The following is a 21,423-nucleotide window of genomic DNA, read 5'->3' as shown; positions in this document are numbered from 1 at the left end:
AAAAGAAAACCTTTTCTGAAACTTTTATAGCTAAGTAGATCATGCAACTAATTCAGTAAAAAAAAGGCTTTTTCTATTCTTGGATTTAAGCCTGATTCACATTATTAGTACCGTCATTCACTGAAATGGGATCCATCAGTTGTATTTAAGAGGACATACAGGGTCTTTTCAAGAGAAAGATTAACTAAAATATTGTCATACTGGCTCTAGTTTTCAAAAGTATCCCCGGACAAATTTATTCAACAAAGTAAGAACAAGTAATTAAATACATTTAAATTATCTTTTCCCAAATTCACAGTGAGAAGTTCATTAAAACAAGACACTTGCTCTGCTTCTCAATAATTACAGTTAACAAGTTGAGAACTAAAAATACATATTCCAGATCTCAAAAGACAGGTATCTTCTGACCTACAAAGCCCCACAGATCTTTAATACTAATATTCCACAGCATTGCAAAATTTAAAATATTCCTCCTCCATTTCCCATGTGCAAGCCTATTTGAATCCTCCAGGTTGGTTTTTTTTTTTAATAAAAAAAGGATGAAGTACTGCTCTTTTGGATATTATAGTCCAGTCCCATCACAAGGATGAAATACTCCACTCTGACATTTTCTTCCATTGCAGAGAAAGATTAGCATTTTGCTAAATAAAGTGCCCATCCTATAAATAGCAGCATTTACAAGCACTTGTAAGTCTCTAATTGCTATTGCCAGTACAATTGCATAACTATCATCCCTTGTTAGAGCCTCACTGAGATCTAGACATGTACTAAAGAACAGAAACATTTTCAGCTACCCTTTTGATTTTGCTGGCATCTCAGTTCTAGAGTGAAAACTTTACACCTTGTATTTTAATACCCATTATTTTAATAATTCAAATACTCTAATCCATGCTACAAGGTAGGATAGTTAAATGGGTAACAAATTATAAAGCACTACAACCAAGTAGCTCCAATAACTCTAACTGACCCCACACAGTCAATACCACTTACAGCGAACCAAAAATTTTAATGTCAAATACACTGATGTGTCCATGTAAAGACAACATTCTTGATGCAGCAGGGCAACGAATTGATTGAGACAACCATTCAGAACACACACTAATTTATATTAAAATGGGATTCAACAGCACAATGCAACTGTCTGTGACTGAGGCGGAACACACTGTGCCAGCTGTGGGGTAGAGGGAGTCACCATCCTCCAAATTTCCTTGAATTTGTGAGACAAAGACTAGTCTGGAGGGAATGACTTGTGAAAAAAATTACAGGTAATTGGCTGCTTCCGCAGCTGTCAGTCCTATAGAGTTTTCATAACGATGTTTGCTCGTCACATATAAAAGTAACCAAACAGGATTAATCTACAAAACCCACAATCACTGCTGGCGAGCAGTGACGTCCCCGGCCCCTGCCTGTTCGGCAACGTGTCTGCACTCTGTTCAGACAGAAAAGGTTACTCTACAAAACCGTTTCAGAATTCCACCCTTTACAAATGTCGGGTTTGAGCCTGGATTATCAGCCTGCCTGCTCCGTTGCTCTTCGCCCCACGCAGCACCGGTGGACGCGGCACCCACCAGCCCAACAAACCGCTCTTCTCCTCTGTGCTGCTGAAAGGCTTTGAAGGAAGAACCCATGATTCCTCCCAGCAAATGGAAATCCCGCCAAACACCAACCATGACCATACTTTCACCTGCACGGTCATCACATTTATTATCAATCCTCATCCATTTTCAGGGTTTTCAGCTCTGAAAAGATCGCCAAAAAAATCTGCAGTGTGAGTTTTGGGGGTAACTACTACCATTCCACAGACAACTAAGGGCAACTACTGCTGTGTCAAGGTAAACTTTGTTAAAAGCAGACTCTTGGCTAGGGTTTTTACTCTTTGTTGCCAGTGTGTTCTTCTCAAGAGAGAGATCCACCATGAGCACACAGGCTGAAAAAGCACGCTAGGCACTTCCTCTGACCTGTACAACTACCTCATTACTTCTCATTCTTCCATAATTTCATTCTCCACAATCCTCTCATCGACAGTTTGAGAGCAAACTCTTTTCCATTCCAAGTTTCAGAGAGTCTAATTTGTTTTGATAGTCTCAGGAGACCCAGCTAGAACAAACCCTAACCAAAGGAAAAATGTTTTGAAATGTTGGTGAATCATCATTTTTTGGTCCCAGATACTGTGCATCCTCACCCTCCTGAGTGAGTCATCTTTCATTTCCAGCTAGCAGTCTGCATGAGGGATTCCACCTGGCTCATTAGTGGGTGGGTATTTTCAGAAAGCGCAATTCTTTCAGTCGTTAAAACAGAGAACAAAAGCAAAATCTCAATTTCTGCCAACGGAGGATGACGTTCAGCAGGAACAACACGAATTACTGGATAAGGCTGAAGTCAGGCTAAAAGCATGTTTGTGCGGAAGGACGGTATTCCCAGCAGGCCTCAGAAAGCGCTGGTTTGTTTGCTTATGTCATCAAACATTTGCTTTTGTGGTCAGCTTCAACTCCTGCTAATATTCGTTTAGGTTTCATCCTCATAAATGCGCTGCACCCACAAACAAGCCCTGCAAATAACTCCCCCCCATTACATGCACTTTAGCATGAAAAAAAAGACATTCCAGAAACAACTGCATTGCATGTCAGATGAAATATTAATGATCAGGTTTGGCTACAAGCAAGAAAAATTGACTATGGAACTGAATAAAGAAAAAGAAGTCAAACCAAGGCTCTTGCAGGAAGATGCTCAGTTGCTTCAGGCAGAATTCTGTTCCCCACGCAGCTCCCACTGGTCAGCAGGGTTACATCCCTAACCCCACCGAGGGTGGATACTTTCACCTGCAACCTGGCAAGTTTCTCCTCAAACCTTTTTAGAATCGTTATAAAACTTCTCCTGGTTAATTTCTAGGAACAACACTGTCTTCTTGATGCAGGAAGCTTACCTTGACTTTTAATGGTATTTAAAATAAACTTTGATTAGAATAAGGGGGGGAGGGGTTTGCACAGATTCTAAAGGAACAGGGTTAAATCCCTTGCTATGTCTTTTTTGTACTCTTTTGCTGCACGTCATGAATATGATGAAATTAATCACATACTAATTTATTCATACCTCCTTTGACTGTATGATCTCCATCGCCTTACTTTAGAAGAGGTGCAATTTGATTCATTACTGTCTCAGAAATACATCAAGTAGCTACCGATCCCTCTGACCTCGAGCAGGCAGCGCGTTCCATCAGCCTTTCTAGCCGCAGCCCATCGAGGCGAGGCAGGGCTGCGTTTTCTCTAGAGGCTCCAGCCTTGACGGAGAATGCTCTCATTTGGCAGGCACACCATGGACGCGGCTGAAGGAGGCTAAGGAGATGGATGAGCCAGCTGTCTGCAGCACGGACAGAAATACAGGACTGGAAAAAAAACTTTGGCACTCTTCATTTAATACTCCCCTACAGAATACCATGCTCAAGACCATGTTTCCACAGTAAAAGGAGCTTAGAGACCACACACACCTGAAAATATTTACCGTAACTGCACGTACTCCTTGTCCTCTTGGCAGTAAGGGAGGACAAAGGGCAACCATCTCCGACCTCAGAGCTGACAGGACACAGATGCTACCACTGGATTTTCTCTTTCACTCACTGCGCTTGCGGTCGTACCAGCTGCTGAAAATGCTTTATAAAGCAGTAACAACATGATTGGTGCAGTCTCCTCCCAGAACACTGGTGAAAACTACACAGACACTAACATTGGAACTATTTCCTTCATGGAGAAAATGCAAAGTTAACATACCCCTCAGCAAATCTCTGCACTCAACCGCCTCGCTAAGCTTGCTAGCCAGGATGGAAACAAGCAAAGCTAATGAGAACTGCAAAGGTGCAGCATTGCGCCAGCTCATGAGAGATGGGTCTTCTTCTGACCTGCAGTGGCATGCAAGGCAAAGTATCGAGTGAAACAGATCTGTGGGCTTTGGTTTATTAAAGAAAAATCCACCTACTTGTTATAAAAATAGACAAGTGCCTTCACAGAACTACTGCTTGCAAGCAAAGGCTATGAAGCCTTCAGAAATAAACCTGACCCGTTGCCCTCTGCACCCAGGAAGGAATCAGTGGGAACAGATCATTTCATCTCAACCGAGCTTCTGAAGGTCACTATACTACAGAAATAGCCCGACGTGAGAAGACATTTCCTGCTTGCCTTTCTGCCTGGCAGGTGCTTTTGTGTCAGAAGGGACTGTACAAAAGGACAAAGCCCATAATCCTCTGATCTTCCTCTTCAAATTCTAACAGGATTTCCAGCGCTGGAAAATGCATTTGTGACCTGGCCCGGTAGGTAAACTGCCTTCAGAAAGCACAACCAGCTCGCTTTGTTCTGTGATTCGGAATCTCCGCTACTAATTTGTAAATGCTATGTCTTTTATACATTTGTCTGGCTGCTGAACAACGGATTAAGGTACCACCACATGGAGAAAGAACAAATTAGTTTCATCAAGACTAAGAAAACCTGAGGCTACTGGCCTTGGAGCACTACCTTCAACACGCTAGGAGATCACTTCAGCAGTCTCATCATCTGAAGAAAACCCATAAAATGAAGGACAAAGGAAATGGAGTGAAGGGATAGAAGACCAAAACGAATCATGACAGATTAAAAATTATATATATATACACATATATATGCATCTTCTCCAAGACAGAACACCTGGGCAAAGCTGAACTGCACAGCTTCCATAAGGAAGGTGGCTTTCCTCCCATTTTAATCCTCAGGATCTGATCTTGCCATGAAGGTTTAAAGCCAGCTCGGGCCTCTGTACAGCTACTGCCAACAATCCTTAAAGAACAAAAACTAACTGACCCTAGGAAAATGTCTCTGGTGTTAGCTTCACACCTGTACTTATCTTGGAGGATAGATTTTGAGCTGCACACTCACTAGCTAACAGACTCCTTCACAAAAAGCATGTGCCAGCTACAGATGAAATACTTCGAGCAAAGATGCTGTAATAGATTACGCTGCTTTTAAGATTTCACCTAAATAAAAAGAAATTTGTCATCGCCTATTCTTGTTACAAATGTTTATGTTCCACTTCAGCTCTTACAGCTATGCCATCGATGTCTTCACTAGCTTATTTTCCACTTCTTTTCTTAAAAATAATACACGAAAAAGCTCTCTGTTCAACAGCCTTGGATTTTGCTGCTAACGACGCATTTTCTTTCAATAGAGACAGTCAATATTGTCTAGCAGCAATTTCTCCATTCAGTCTACCATTCCACCTTTCAAATATCTGCGTTAGTCGCAACAGAAGCATGTAGCTCAGCTTGGTCAACAAGTAACTATACTCAAGCCCAAAACAGTTGTCCCCAGCACTTCTCTAGAAATGAACTGCAGCATAACAGGAGAACCACACTCTGAACTGGCCCTGCCCGGGACAGGGGGTCGGACCAGATGATTCCCAGGAACAGATCATCCTGTTCCATGAACAAATGAACAATTTCTAAGCCTGCTCCGCTAAGTTATAGCAACCTTTGTCTTAAAGATCAAGCTTGCCACGAAGCTGCACAATGGTGGCACCTATCTGAAGTGGACAATAACAGTATCTCACTGCTACCGTTGGAAAAGACAAATGCTATGACAACAGACCGTCAGAGTTAGCATTAATCATAGACTCACAGAATGGTTTGCGTTGGAAGGGACCTTATAGCTCACCTCATTCCAGCCCCCCTGCCATGGGCAGGGACCCCTTCCACCAGACCGGGTTGCTCAAAGTCCCATGCAACCTGGCCTTGAGCACTGCCAGGGAGGCGGCAGCCACAGCTTCTCTGGGCAGCCTGGGCCTCACCACCCTCACAGTAAACCATTTCTTTCTTGTACCTAATCTAAATCTCCCCTCTTTCAGTCTAAAGCCATTACCCCTTGCCCTATCACTCCATGCCCTTGTAAAAAGCCCCTCTCCAGCTCTCTCACAGGCCCCTTCAGGTACTGGAAGGCTGCTCTAAGGTGTCCTCTAACAAACACCACAACTCGGTCTCACTGCTCCCGTTCCCATGCCAAGGCAGGCAGGTGGTCCCACGGAGCAGCTTTCGAAGGCTCTGCCAGCAGGAACACTGAGTGCTGGCACCAGAACAACGCCTCGCACCAAGCTTCTCCAAGATTCAGCTCGGAATCGCCACAGGATGCAACCAAGCGCACTGTATACAAACATCAAAACAAAAAAAAAAGGCATAGGCACTAAGAGATTTGGACTACAGACATTGCTAACAGCTGTCATAACACCGGTGGCAGCAGACGTAACATGGACTGCCAGGAAAGGGGGAAGCACCTCCGTCCCGAGCCGCGGGGTCTGCAGCCGCAGGGCTGACTGGCACTGCCCAGCCTCGCTGACAAGCTGCCTTTTGTGCGCCCGCACAGGCGCGTCCCGACACGTCTCACTCGGACGGGTGACCGCAGAGCAGTTTTTGTGACTCACTCTTTTTTATGCGTGGTCTCCAGAACCCAAAAATGTTTAAGGCAAAATGAAGGGAATAGTAGAACTGAAATTGGACTTGGGTTAACATGTCATCGGCATCAGCAATGGCCTGACCACGGTGAAAATCCACCCTCGGCGCCAGTTCTGGTCGGCCAACACCACGCAGCACGGAAAATACCTGTCTCTCGGCTGTTTTACCCAGCACTACCTATGATGCAGGGTGGGTTATCTGATAAAAATCCTCCTTCACCCAAGCTCTTGGTCCTATGGCAGCAATTCAAATGCTTTACTTAAAAGATGACACAATTTTGAACAAGCCAATTATTAACAATCTTCAATTGGATTAATTTTACTCTAGTTATGCCTTTCAGTATACAGATGGAGCCACTAAAACTCATCCAAATTCAAATGGACGCAACCATCAGATTTATAATTTCCACTCACTTCCCATAAATACTGAAAAAAGCTACTAGACTAGCAAGAAATGGGTGGATCTATTGTGACTCAAAATACCATTGCAGAAGGAAAATACTTGGCGGCATTTATCATTCTCTGGACCAAAATCCCTTATGTCACCCTCCGCTCTACAAAACAACTACATACTTTGAAATTAATCTTTTTGCCTCTGAGGTTGTTAACAATTTTCAGACAGCTTTTTGATCTCTTCCTTGTACACTCAACACAGCCTTCATTTGGGTAGCAGCATTACTGCAGCAGGGTGCTGCCTCCTGTCAGGCATCAATAATCTGCCCCAAGCTGCACACCCATAAAAAAGCTGCTATGTCAAGAATGTTTTATGTACCCGAGGAGCTGCTGCTGCTCCCTTGATGATAAGGCTCCCATTTTTCCTTCAGTGGTCACATCTAGCTTTTCACACATGCAGGAAACACTCTATGTTTTTTGCCCCCACCAACGCAATTACCCATTTCAGAAACACTGCCTGGTTTTGCCAACTTGTACACGTTTCTTCTGTTACCTGCTAACACGTTATTGTTATCAGCACTCCACAACAGAGTTTCCTCTTCCTCCAAAAGCGATACCAAATGAACAGAGCATCAGAGTCCTGTATGACCACGAGGAGTCAAAGCAGTGACACCGCGTTTCTCCCCGTTTGTGAACAAAGGCACGTTTAAGCCAAGAACTCTGACAACACAGAGCCTGCCCATGCACGTTAGCCATCTTTTGCTACCTTGTTCTTCAGAAACACGATGTTATTCAGCGAAATCAAGGCCTGTAATGAATTATTGGTCAACACACCATCCAGAAGCTCTATGACTATAAAACAATCTCCCTATATGCTTGAGAAAGCACAGGAAGGGAAAAACTGCCTATTAATTAAAAGGCAACAGTTCAAATACTTAAAATGTTAACATTTTTATTGAGGGGGGCGGAACAACAAAAAAAATCCAGCAGCAGTGTGAACAAAACAGCAGTGAAATCCAACCCGTGGAGGCACTGGGAACCTGGAAGGGCCCGGCTGTGAGCAAACACTCGCAGGGGCACGCGGGGCGAGCGAAGGAAAGCCCAAGTGGCCACTTCAGCAACACTCACAGGCTTTAGCACAGAAGTGCATTTTTAACAACAAGTGAACAGTGGGGTTTTTAAACTTTCTGGTAAGTTTTAAGCACAGAAGCCACAGAACCACTCTAACACATCAAAATAAGGTAAGAGAGTAACATAAAAAACACTTGAAAAAAAAAATGCAGACAGTGTAAAAGAACACATGGTACAGCGTAGAGATCACCTACATTTTAAGGCAGGGTAATAATGAATCACTGGCACAGGCATATTTTGGAGCTGACAAAAATTAGCAGGAATGAAAGATCACAGGTATGTTCTCAACAGTCCATCCAGACCGGAGAACCTCCGCATGAGCACCCACTTGCCTGTGAGCGTTCAGGCCGAGCAACTTCCATCACATCACGCCCACCTAACCACACTCACACGGGTATGGCAGCAGCCCCAGCGCCTGACCCAAATGTCTCAGGGCATATCCAAAGAAGGGATTTTGCCAGCATTTTAGTAACCTGAGAATGATCTCACAGTGAACTTGGAACATCATCTTTCCAAGCTTCTTAGAAAGAAGGTTCCTTCGACTGAAGTCTAATCCAAAACAAAATCAGAACACACCGAGCTCTCCCAGCTCCCCTCCTCTGTCCACTCCTGCCAACAGAAAGCCCCACAGCGAAGCGTGACTCACTGCCCGTGGGTTTACCCTCACTGTTAACACGGCTGGATGCCTCTGGAAGGCACGAGACACATTCACAAGCTTCCGGAGGCACTGTAAGTCCTGCAGCTACTGGGGAATCTGCTGAGCTGACTCCCTCACTGGCCTTTTTGTTCCAGATCTGCAAGTCCTTCAAACAGCGACATGATGCCATCATGAAAACAACAGGTAACTGACACTGGATCCAGAACTCCTGCAGGAGGAATCCCATCCGAATCAAACCATTTACAGAACAGCAGCCATGCCAATCCAAGTAGCCGAACGTTAAGGCCAAACGTATCTTCGGCTTCCTCAAGTCAGTGGCAAACTGGGTAAGTGAAATCAAAGATCCACACATCCCAGCACAGAATCACAGAATCACAGAATGGTAGGGGTTGGCAGGGACCTCTGGGGTCACCCAGCCCAGCCCCCTGCCCAAGCAGGGTCACCCAGAGCAGGGGGCACAGCACCACGGCCAGGCGGGGCTGGAATATCTCCAGAGAAGGAGACTCCACAGCCTCCCTGGGCAGCCTGGGCCAGGGCTCCGTCACCCTCAGAGGGAAGAAGTTCTTCCTCATCTTCAGCTGGAGCTTCCTCTGCTTCAGTTTGTGCCCGTTGCCCCTTGTCCTGTCGCTGGGCACCACTGGAAAGAGTCTGGCCCCGTCCTCCTGACCCCCCCCTGCAGATATTTAGAGGCATTTCTAAGGTCCCCTCTCAGCCTTCTCTTCTCCAGGCTGAACAAGCCCAGCTCCCTCAGCCTCTCCTCGCAGGAGAGATGCTCCAGTCCCCTCCTCATCCTCGCAGCCCTCCGCTGGACTCTCTCCACCAGCTCCTCATCTCTCTTGAACTGGGGAGCCCAGCACTGGACACAGCACTGCAGATGGGGCCTCACTAGGGCAGTGTAGAGGGGGAGGAGAACCTCCCTCGCCCTGCTGCCCACACTCTGCTTAATGCACCCCAGGATCCCTTCTTGGCACCCAGGGCACGCTGCTGGCTCATGGTTAACCTGTCATCCACCAGAACACCCAGGTCCCTCTCTGCAGAGCTGCTCTCCAGCAGGTCCACCCCGCCACTCCAGCCTCCTCTCCAATACACTCTCCAGACACAATCGAGAGCAGAACCATTCAATGTGGCCAACAGTGCACTCTCTAGTTCGTCTTTGAACACAAGTTCGGGTATTGACTCTCCCCGTTTCATTAGCAGTCACCGCTCCTCATCTCAAACACATCAGAGAGCTCCACAACCAGAGCCCATGAAGCACTGGCAGTGGCCACCACAGCCACAGCAATGTCAGGGACTCAGACTAACCCCCTCAGCAGCAGCAGCTGAGCAGGGAGCTGCCAGGCAGCACAGTGTCCAAATGCCATCCTCTGCCTTCCAGTATGGGCTGTTACCAGTGTTAAAGCTCTCCAGATGCTGGTCTGCCATCTGCTTCATCATCTCCTCCTTCACACTCCTGACAATGTTCTCAAAATGCCGGGTTTCGGTGCCCCTCCCATATTCACAGGCTTCTTCCACACTCCCATCAGCAGCTGAGTCCTGGTGAAACCAGTGTAATTAACAGGATGCCGAGATGCAGATCTCCAGAATAGCGTTGCCTCACAGTATTTCAAGGAGCCAACATAAGCAGAAAATGGAGCAGGCCACAGTTTATAAAGGTTTTCAAAGCAGTAAGAAAAATCCAGGCTACAGCAGCCCTGAGCAGGAGGTAGGCAGCAAAGCAGAAGCCGCCCTGCCCCGAGAGCTTGTGGGCAGGCTCCAGCTGCCCCGAGGTAGAATAATGCTTCCAGTTCATCAGGAGAAGCACCACCGAGTTCAACTTCCCAGTGCTATTAAAAAAGACATAACAGACATAAGAGCACAGTCATTTCGAGAGCCAGGCTGAACAGAGAAGATGGCAAGGTCTTTAGCCTCCAAGTAGCAGGAGCATCTATAAAGCATTCTCAGCATCTATAAAGGCAGCATTCTGAAAGTGTACTAATCTGGAATTAAAGCTGTTATATTAAAAAAAAAAAAAACCCCTCAATGGAGCCATGACAAGACTTTCGGAGACAATTTGAAAAATATACTAACCTGCTCCTTACAGAGCCAAGCTTGCAGAAAAGCCATCTTAGTCAACCACACATCCACAGTACAAAAATACTGGATTCAAAATTGACTACATTTTACGTTGTGTGCAATAGTCCAATACCAACAAATATGACACACTGTGTGATCATTACTTTACACGTATATCGCATACGCTTTAACACATCACAGATAATCTCTAAAGATACTACACATGCTGGTTAGGAAACAACACTAACATGCATTCCTACTATTCAAGACCAAATGCAAGAGAAAAGGCTTAGTATTGTCTGTAAGAGGTGTTGCATCTGCTTCAACACCCACTCTCATTTCATTTTTGCACGCCCACAAACAATGAATTCAATCCTTACAGCTGCTTGTCTCCCCTAGCCTTTTACCCCAATATAAAGTGCCTTTGGGAGAGGAAAATATGTATTTCATCTTAAACTAGGCTTCAATCTCTCCATCATGGTATCATCTCCTTGGAGTTCATCTTCATGCATAAGCACCAACATGACAGTGACGCTATTTAAGCGATTGCTTCATGTAAAGAACTCGATCCAAACCGAGATCTGCAGAACCGTTTCTCGCAGGCGGTTCTAATACAGCACACAAGAAAGCTTCTCCCTGTCCAAAACTCACCCTCTGCACTCCAAGCGCAGAGCAAAGGCTCTGATGGAATCTGCAAGCACTGCAGAAGCAAAAGGAAGCGCAATTCCAATATGTTTAACACCCGAATTAGCATAATGCTCACCATGCAGAAACCAGCTTCCCTGACCTTCTTGAAATGCTGATCTGTAACTATTGACGAATCTTTCCTATGTGTACTGTGATTCAAGTATATTAAGGAAGAAGTCAAGAAAACATCCACTGCCCTATCAAGTTTAGTGAGAATAGGTCAGACACGCGGAAACCTCTCCTGCAGCCTCACACGACCATGCAGCAGTAGTGAGCACCCCTTCCCTACTAGGTAAAATTCTGTTTAGGAGAGTAACAACAGATCTGAAGTTGTACCAGAAACTCTGCTGTCATCAAATCAATTCACTCAATCTCTCCTTCAAAAGCAGTAACCACAGAGAGCTGCAGTGATTTATTAAAAAAAAAAAAACAAAACCAACTCGTTTTGTGAAGAACGCAAACTGAACAATACAACAACCAGCAAGAATTACGAGATATATAAATTCAAACATGTTTTAGAAATACTTACATTATTTGCATAAATCAAGATACCTATTTTCTTGGACATAAGTGTTACTGTAGGCTCGAACATGTAAAAGAAAAACCCTGAATCATTTGTACCTGAGTACTGCAAGAATAGGATGATATTTAGATAAGTCTGCAACCATCGTGTTGCTTAAAAAGTTCTAAGGGCAGATGACGCTAATATCTGACATTCAATAGTGCCAATACAGTAAGAGCACTGTTTGACAACAAATAATAAAAATTACATTTCTTGTAAGGTCTCTAAATAAAGGAAGGAGCCAGCTGAGCTGCACGACTTCAGCATAAATGCCCGTTTCAGAAAGGCACCTGTGCTCATTTTGTTCAATGAAGGCTTCTGAGTGTTCTCATAAAGTATCAAATACAATTACAGCAGCCAAAAATTCCAACCCTGTTTAAAATGTATCCTGGCTTTGCTGGGCCAAATGCTTTCATTACGGATGAGACAGCTTGGTCCATCGAATGCCTTGTATGGTTGAACACAACCCGCAGCAAATAAACATCCCTCTTAAATTTTGGCACAACTCACTCCCTACCAAGAGCTACTGATGCTATGGCTGAACTGAAAAAGCGGCCAGGCTTAATCCAAGCTGAAGTCTGACCTCATTAAAAGGACAGAATAAAGACAAACTTAAATTCCGTTCCTCTTTATGTCTTTCAAATTCTCATTAACATTGTAAAATAAAGATCATCCTAGTACTATAACAGGAGGAATAACAAATTCTAGAACTTCACATTTATTAATATCACTTGTTGAAAGGCACAGAAAGCATGTAACCAATACTAAGAGCAGAAAAAACAGTCACTATGAAAACATAAACAGAAGGGGCTGATGTGTATAGCACCATTGTTTGCATCAGCAAAAGCACAGACAAATACTCATCTTTTCATGCATTTCACTAAAAAAACATCAGCTTTTTACTCTTAGAAACTACAAAGGGTAAAACAGTTTTTCTTTAGCAGTTGAAAATGAAAAGAATAAAGCATTAGCATCTTCACTTCTTCATCTCTCCTCCCATGTGCCAAACCTCTGTATTTCAGATTTAAACAACAAAATGCAGCTAATTTCTTTTTCTTCTACTTTTGCCATCCATCTTACTTGCAGACAAGTGCCGCTGCGGCAGCCCAGTTCAAGCTGGCTGTTCCCATGCCGGCCCGGCTCGGAGCACACGCGCTGCCCAGCCACGCCGCAGCTCGGCAGCCCTCGCTGCCCAACTGCAACTGGGTCAAGCCCGTTGCTGGAGTTCACCGGCCTCTTCACCACAGCAACCCTCACCCCAGCCCCCGCCCCAATTAAAGGGATGTTTTGACCTGGAAGTAGAGGGTGTTATATCTCCTATCACCCCACATTAAAGCTTACACTAATTCTGTAAAATGAGACAAGTAAAAATCACACCAAAGCTAGAGCCGTTCGTAAGCTGCACACATGTGCTCTCTAACGCAACTGCTGGAACGCACCCTTTTTCCCCTCCAAGTGAAAACTGTGTAGATAATTCAATCGCTGAAGGTTTGGTTATCTTCTACTTGTTACAGCAGGCTAATGACCATCCTGACTCATAATTACTACAACAGTAAGAAGCTTTCAGTTCTCACACTGCTGCAAGACCAACGCTTATCTTCTTTCAGGCATGCAGCAGCTTTACTATAACCCAAAACTGAAAGTTTTGGCACTTAATTCTGATAAGAACTTTCAATGAATGGCTCTGAAAGCGGCTTTAGAGGAGCCCAGATTTTCCCCACCAATGTTTAAGTGCATGTTGATAGGACACGACTCAAATCAAAAACAAGCAATGTTTCAGATAATAATCCTCTGTAGTCCCAGCCTGCTCAAATTGCATCACCACAATCACAAAAGCCTAAGAAAAAATTCATTTCCTCTCCTCAAGCATGTTTTGTAGAGATGAAGTGTATAAAAAGAAAATTCAACTCCCATTGTTTCAACGTAATTGTAAGGTATTCGGAACTGTGAAAATATGTATTATTAATCTCCTACTTACACAGATGCATTGAAAAATAACCCTGAAAAGTCTGGAACGCTGTTTGAAGGCCTTCTTGCCTGCAGAAGTTCCAGCACTACATGTTTCCAGAATAAACCAAAGACAGTGCAAAGCAAGAAAATAAGCCCCCTTGATGTGAGAAAAGAATCTAAAGATTAAGCTGTTTATGGAAGTATGCTTCTTTTAAGAGTCTAGATTATTTAAGCCTATGCCTGAGGAAAATTGTCACCCAGCAGATCTGCATATCCCTTCCTGGTCAGATGTTCAGGTCATACTTGCGTAAATCAATACCCAGTCATGAGAAGGAAAAAAAGAAAAAAAAGGGAAACGTTACTAATATTTTTAACCAATAGCTGCAAAAAGAATAGTTACCATACTAAAGTTAGTGCGTTCCGCCAAAACTCAATACCCAGGTCTTCTTCAGAATTGGTTTCTCCCGCCACTTAACAGGACCTAAGACATAGAGAGCCCACGGTGCACAACACCACTCCACCCACAGAAGCCCATCCAAGGCAAACAGTAACTAACTTGCTATGGTTTTGATTTGTTACTTTTTTAAAACAAAAAACGAAACAACTTGCTCTTTCAATCCAACAAGTGGAGTATCTCCTGAGAATCAGCTCCTTCCAGCCACGTCTCACTGGAAGCACATATATGGACATCAAATTCCAGTACGTTTTTAGGAAAAGTCTATACATCCAGCTGCATAGGGCAGGTGCATCCAGAGTTTATCAAGCATGGTGTCTTCTAGTTCAACTCTTAAATCTGCCAGGTCTGGGGTCATTCAGAAGGTTGTGGTTAGGTCAAGCCTAGTTTGCTGCAGAGGGAATTCCACAGCTCTCCTGATGCTATTATTCCAGTCTCTGTGGCTGCAGGCTCCGGACAACCACGCGGCGGTTTGCACTGCAAAGGCTACTGCTGCAACCAGGGAGTCTTCACTTGAGCACATTTCTGAGGCAAAAGCAAAAAGTTTGGGGCTTTTTCCATATGGGAGATTCCTACACATGAAACAAAAACACACACCTAACACATTGCAACATTCTCAGGTCCTAGTCACCCTTGTGCATCAGACGCAAAGAAGTGATACAGATTGTGCCCACAGCATCACTGCAAGCTTCATGCCTGGGCTTGCAGGATTAAGCAGTTTACTTCAGTCTCGCTTTTACAAACAGCCCACTGAACACCGTGTGATCGCCTACTCCACGAACGTCTCTTTGAAGCACCAAACAGACACAGTACTTTCCTCCCAAAAGCCGCCTGCTACTTAAGAATTGATCAAGCAGCCCCGAAAGGCTGTGTCTGCGTTAAGAAATAAATTAATAACATAAATTAGCAGAAAAGCTAAGACATTGATTGCCCCCCTGCAGCCAACATCATCATGTAAATTTACCAAGCTATGAAAGTGAAAGAAAGCCTTCCAACTAGCATTATTCATATCCCCACTCAGGAAAGCATCCCATAAAAAGAAATGGCTTGAAAATAAGAACAGAACAGCGACATTACATGTAACTGGATGCAGAACATTTAAAACTTGCATTTAGACATGCACGCACACACATACCCCTTTTACTAGTCACATTTTTAAATGACTACACAGCACACCACTCAGCATGACAAATTCATTTGCCACAGGAAACTTGCCCTGGCTAGTGAGCAGTGCCAAGTTATCAATTTCTGTGGAACATCAATTTGGGAAAACATATAAGTCATAGAGAAAAATCTTGATATATGAGGCTCCTCAGTAAGAAACCAGTAGAACTTTTAAACACATGAGCAGCCAAAAGTACGACAGAGGTAGTTCTCTGCAGCCACCACTGTACCGTGTCCCAGACTGACACGCTTGGAGTAATCCTCTCGAACACAATTCCGAGTCCTGTGTCCCTGACCTGCAGAGTACTCCCCACAAGCACCGCTATACTGAAATTTTCAAGACTATGGGAAGTTTTCTTACCACTATTTAAAGTGGACAGGAGAAATATCAGCAGGAGTCCTATCAACTTGATTCTGATGATACTCAGGAAAGCTACCAAAATAGAGAAAGCTCCATGACCAAAGATGAAACAAAGACTAGTCCCGAGGAAAGGACTAGGCAGGGAGCTCAGCAACACATGCTTCACCAAGGAGAGAGAGCTCATTTTTTACTTCACAGTAGCCAAGCACGTGTGAAAGAAAAGGGAGGTGACAGGACTAGTTTCAAAATTAGCTAGTAGCTAGAGAAACAGAAGCCCTGAATGGAGCAGAGTCCAGGACAACACCCAAGCAAAATCACAGAGCCGTGCAAAGGATCCCGGGAGGTGGAATAGCCAAGCTCCCCATCTACCTTCCACCTGGGACCTGCCGGTCAGGACTTGCTTCTTTCACATGTGGTCTAAATTTTACCTTCAGACCATGGAGCAGTAAGGGCTGGCAAACTTTTCAACAGATTCTAAAGCCTGAAATTCTTTCTTTCGATAACACCTATTTCCAAGTCAGAAATTACTTTCCCCTCCCCACCTTGGGAAAAACCAGGCATGGAGGAAGCATATTACTACTGTCAGAGGAGCCTGCAGACACACAAGAGGCTCAATTAGCATCCACGATGACAGTGCTGCACATGGTTGGAAAGAGTATTTAAAAAAAACAAACCACCAAACAACACTATCATTGCTACACACAGGTCTCGGTATGGCAAGGATCAGAGGTAATAAATTGTTTAATCACCAGACATTAAAGTTTCCCTACTACCTTGGTAGCTGGTCAGTTATGGAGCCCAGGTCAGGAGAAGGCAGGCGGGTACCTGCCCTTCCTCCTCTCGCCATCAGCCTGCCTCCAGAACTGCCGCGTGAGCACAAACCTGGCACTGGTGACATTCACCTCGTTCACTACCATATATAAAATGAGACCATAAAAGTGACAAACGCAAGTATTTGACTTTGAAAAAAGTCCTAGATTCTTACTTCTGCTAGGGATTTTCCACACTCTGACACTCCAGAGTGGCTTTGTTCTATGCCGTATCTACCAGAAAAGAAACACTTAGTTTAGAATTAGTTCAGAGCACCATCTGCAACAGAACAGGCTAAAGTTTACAAGTATATTTTCAACAAACTATACACCTATCAAAAGTGAATTACAGCCCATATCTTCTATTTAAATAAGATACCTACATCTTTAAATATTCTAAAATAGAAAGGCTTTATAGATTTACTTGCTAATAAATATCCTTGAGTACTTTTACAGAAAAAGGCATAGCATACAATGAAGAAAATCCTACCAAAAAGAAAAAAAAAGTTTGCAAATCTTTGAAAGATTTTTTGGAAAAAGTCTTTACCTGGATTAAGCTGCCAGGCAACTTTATTGCCATTTCTGCCATACACGTCTCTTTCCCTACCACAGCCCAAAAATGTCACGGGAAAACAAAGAAAAACAATCTTTTCTTGTGGTTGTTAAAAAGGTGCATAGCCTTCTAATTTATGCAGGAGAGACAAGGAAAAGAAAATACCAACAACCTCCAATTCTGGCAAAAAGTGCCTCTGAAGTAGCTACACAACTTCACAGTTACCCTGGAAACACAGTTTACCTCTTCAGCCTACCATGAAAATTGCCTGCAATCACCACAATGGAATAAAGCATCAGTTTTGACAAAACACCAAGGGCTATACGCTGCAATTCCTTTAATGCAGTACCAGTAATTTATCGTGAGCAACACTTTACCTTAAATAGAATTATGTTACTAAACTCTGAAGAATCAAATCTATAGGTATAATAAAAGGTAACGATATCTCATAATGGTATAGAAGAGCTCCGCCATCTGCCAAGTGTGATTTCCCTTAATCCCATTCCTCGCACACAAATCAAAATCACATGGATTACGCCACCGAAATAGAAGTCAACACCTGAATCCACATGATTAATCTCCTACCTTCAGACAGAAGAAATGCAAGAGCAGTAACAACGCTGCAGACAGACTCAGGAAGGCAAAGCTTTTTACACGGCTCGACGCAACACCACACAGGAAATAAAGTGATTTCACGGATTAACTTCACCCTTTCAGAATCCCGATTTGGTCCCTCCCAAATCCAAGCGCAGAAGTCCATGCAAATTCAGGGAACTGGGAACTGACCTCCAGGCGATCTTTTGGATCGGCTATTTCCACCCATAAGCAGAACTCCACATCCCTCCAACCACACGTAAATCACGTTTGGAGTTAGGAAGAAAAATGGACAAATGGGTTGCATAACACAAGCGAGCAACACCAATCTGTCCACCCAGATGTCAGACACGCTTCTAAAATAAAAGCATACGCACACGCACGGGTGGATATGCCAACAAGCCAAGGTGCGTGCATCCACAACAAAAAGAACCAGCACGATGACCTTAAACTGGCACTTAAAACTAACTCTGGAGAGCAGGTTCTTCTCCTGAAGTCCAAGGCAGGAGGGATCCACACACACTGCACGCCTGGAACACCCGTGTCCGCTCTGCAGACTGCTGCGAACCCAGGCAGGGGTCGGCCCGGCTGGAAAAAATTCGGGGAGCAATAGAGGTGCGGGGGGAAAGCATCTTTATTTGTAGGTTTAAGAACGCCAAGCACATTATCATCACTAATCCGGAGGGGAACAGATAATTGCAGCGCTTACAAAAGTCATCTTGGATTACAAAATAAGGCTCTAATCTGCAGCGCTCGCCAGCAGCGCATTATATCCGCGACCCACCGAAATCACCAGGAAACCACCTATAAGCGAATTAAAAAGCACGAAAAGGTGGGGGTTTGGGGGGGGGGGTTTCTCCTTTTTAACTCGGGAGCGCGCACACACGCGAGGAGCCAACTTCTCCCCTCGCCCTTGGCTCTGACGCAGTGAAAAACAAGCGGCGGGACGATCCCCGCACCGGGGGGACCGGTCCCCCCACCGCCCCCGAGTCCGGGGGGAGTTTGTCCCCCCTCATCCCCGCGTGTTTTTGCCCCCCCCCGCCCACGGGAACCGCACAGGCAACACTGCTCCAGCGCCCCCCCCCCCCCTTTCCCCCCGGGGCCGCCCTCAGAGGCGGCCCCGGGGGGCAAGGGGGGGGGGGGGCGGAGGTCGCCGCTCCCCTCAGGGTGCCCCACACCAGGCCGGGCCCCCTTTGTCCCTCAGCGAGGGCCCGCCGCCGAGACTCACCCCGCCGGTGCAGCGGCTCGTCCCTCAGCGAAACCGAGGCGGGCCGGCGCCGAGCTCCTCCGCCAACGGGGAAGTTGCTGAGCGAAGTTGGAGCGCGGCGGGCCTGAGGTGATCGGTGATCGGTGCGCGGCCGGACACCCCCACCCGGAGGGCGGGGTGGGGCGGAGCAGGGGGACGGGGCCGCCCTTCCGCGCTTACCCCGGGGGCGAGGGGCTGCCGGGGGCAGCGGGAGGGCCGCGCCGGGCTGCTCCGCCCCGGTTCCGCCGCGTCCCGGGCTGCGGGCCCGGCCCGGCCCCCCTCTCCCCCCCCCCGCGGGAAGCGCCTCTGTTACCATGGCGACCGCCGGGGTGGGCGGGGCCTGGCGAGCGCGCGCGCCCGGTGGCCGTTCGCGGGTGGCTCCGCCCCCCCTCCACCTGCCCCTCGGTGGAGCCGGGCGAGGCGGTGGTGGCGGGGAGCGCGCGGGTTCGCGTCCCGGCCCGGGCCCTAATGTCCCCGCGCCTCCAGCCCCGGTCCCCTGAGGGAGAGGGCCCGGATGAAGGCAGCCACTCCCGGCACGCCGCCGCCCTTCCTCCTCCTCTGAGCACGGCCCCTTCTCCCGCTCTCCCGCAGGCTCCCGGGCCTCTCCGTCCCCGGGCAGGCGTTGGGTGAGAGGCTCCCCGGGCAGGGGTGGCCGTTCCGGGTGAGCTTTCTGCCACCATGGTTGCTTTGGGCTGCAGAGAGGGACCCTGCGAGAGCCTCCCCACTAGCCCTGCCAGAGCCGCAGCCATTGCAGGGCACTCAGATGGCGCCCGGGAAGTCACGGGATCCCAGTCCAGGGAGCGCATCTCCTCAGAGGGGGAGCATTTCTCCTCAGAGGGGGAGCATTTCTCCTCAGACGAGGGCCATTTCTCCTCAGAGGGGCAACGTTTCTCCTCAGATGGGGACCATTTCTCCTCAGAGGGGGACAATTTCTCCTCAGATGGGGACCATTTCTCCTCAGAGGGGGACTATTTCTCCTCAGATGGGGGGCGTTTCTCCTCAGAGAGGGAGCGTTTCTCCTCAGCCAGGAATGGTGCCCGAGTCACTGAATCTGCCCGCAGGCACCTTGGTGGCCCCTGTGCCGGCTCCGAGGCCGCACCACGGTTGTCACAACTCACGTGCCCCGAATGCTGCTTTTTGTCATTACGAAAGGTGTGGTTCCACGTGACGGAGGAGTCCAAAGTCGGCTTCCGAGGCAGGGCCGGCGCGGCGGCGGTGACTCATGGCAGTGCCCGCGTCGCAGCCATGAACCAGCCCTCGAGGGAGCCAATTCAGCTCGCTCCTCTTTCGCAGACGCCGGGGCTCCTGAGCAATCCCAGCTGGGCGATCCCTCTGCCGCCTGCTCCGGAGCCGCCCGAGGGAGGCAAGGCCTCCTCGGCTGCGCAATGGCTGCCTCCTGGCAGGTGCATGGCCGGGGGCCAGCGGCAAGGGTTCAGCAGGAGAAGCACCCAGCGCTGCACCAGCGGCAGGAGCCAACGAGCGTGCCTCGCCTCTTCTGTCCCACCCTTGGCGCACACACCTGCAGCCCATTCAAACTGAGATCCCTTTCCCACAGACCCCCCCTTGCTCCCAAATCAGGATAATGTATGTGTTTCCCCCGCCTTCGCGATCCTTTTATCTTCACCACACAGGCAAACACAAAGGGATCCCAATTCCATGACCCACTTGCCTTTCTCTTTTCCAGAAGCCGAGACATAACCCGTCCCCTCATGCAGCCGTGCCCCCAGCACCCTTCCTGGCAGCAGCTGCCTCCCTGGCAGCACCCACCCTGCGGCTCCGGCTGTTGCTGGCGACCGGTACCCGAATGGGAGAGGGTGGTCCATGGCTCAGACCAGTGCCTCTGCAAAGACAGTGCTACTGCTTCTCACACCTCTTTGAAGTGGTTCTTGTTCCACCCATGGCCTGGGAAGCCCTGCTCTAACATACAGGGCTTTCAGCAAGTAATGCGAAGCAAGGAAATCGTCTGATCAGTTATTCAGGAGCCGCGCTAATGGCAGCACCCTCCACAAAAACACCTACATGTGGCGGCACAGCCCGAGACGAGAGAACTGGCCAAGCCAGGCTGCGGAGGCTACATAGCCTCTGGGAGGCTGCATTCAAATGGACAGCTTCAAGAAGAGCAGACGCGTTCCCAAGAAGCTTCTTTCTCATTTCCCACTGTCTGAGGAGGAACTTCAGTGTGAGCCTTTACAAATGCCCGGGGAGATGAGACCTGGGAACTTCAAAGTACCCACAAAAGCTCTGGGTGCTTCAAGCCCCGGCAGGCCAGAGGCAGGAGCTGCACCTGTGGGACTGCGGAGCTGCGGTGTAGATGCGGTGCCGCAAAGCAGGCCTGGTCTCGACGAGC

General features: G+C 47.1%; 1 protein-coding gene across 2 annotated transcripts in view; it reads right to left on the bottom strand.

The window, feature by feature from the left end:
• The window catches only part of KIAA1671 (KIAA1671 ortholog), an 89,829-nt gene extending 70,535 nt beyond the window's left edge, over nucleotides 1-19,294 (bottom strand). Inside the window, exon 1 of one of the 2 annotated variants that reach the window (XM_075435009.1) lies at nucleotides 19,059-19,294. The gene's annotated coding sequence lies outside the window, so the exon portion shown is untranslated. The remainder of the gene's footprint in view (nucleotides 1-19,058) is intronic. The other variant, XM_075435008.1, reaches the window with a different exon arrangement.
• Between the last annotated feature and the right edge of the window lie 2,129 nt (nucleotides 19,295-21,423).

The sequence above is a fragment of the Opisthocomus hoazin genome, chromosome 13, assembly GCF_030867145.1.
Source record: "Opisthocomus hoazin isolate bOpiHoa1 chromosome 13, bOpiHoa1.hap1, whole genome shotgun sequence".
Lineage (NCBI taxonomy): Eukaryota > Metazoa > Chordata > Aves > Opisthocomiformes > Opisthocomidae > Opisthocomus > Opisthocomus hoazin.
This window is presented reverse-complemented; position numbering and strand designations above follow the sequence as displayed.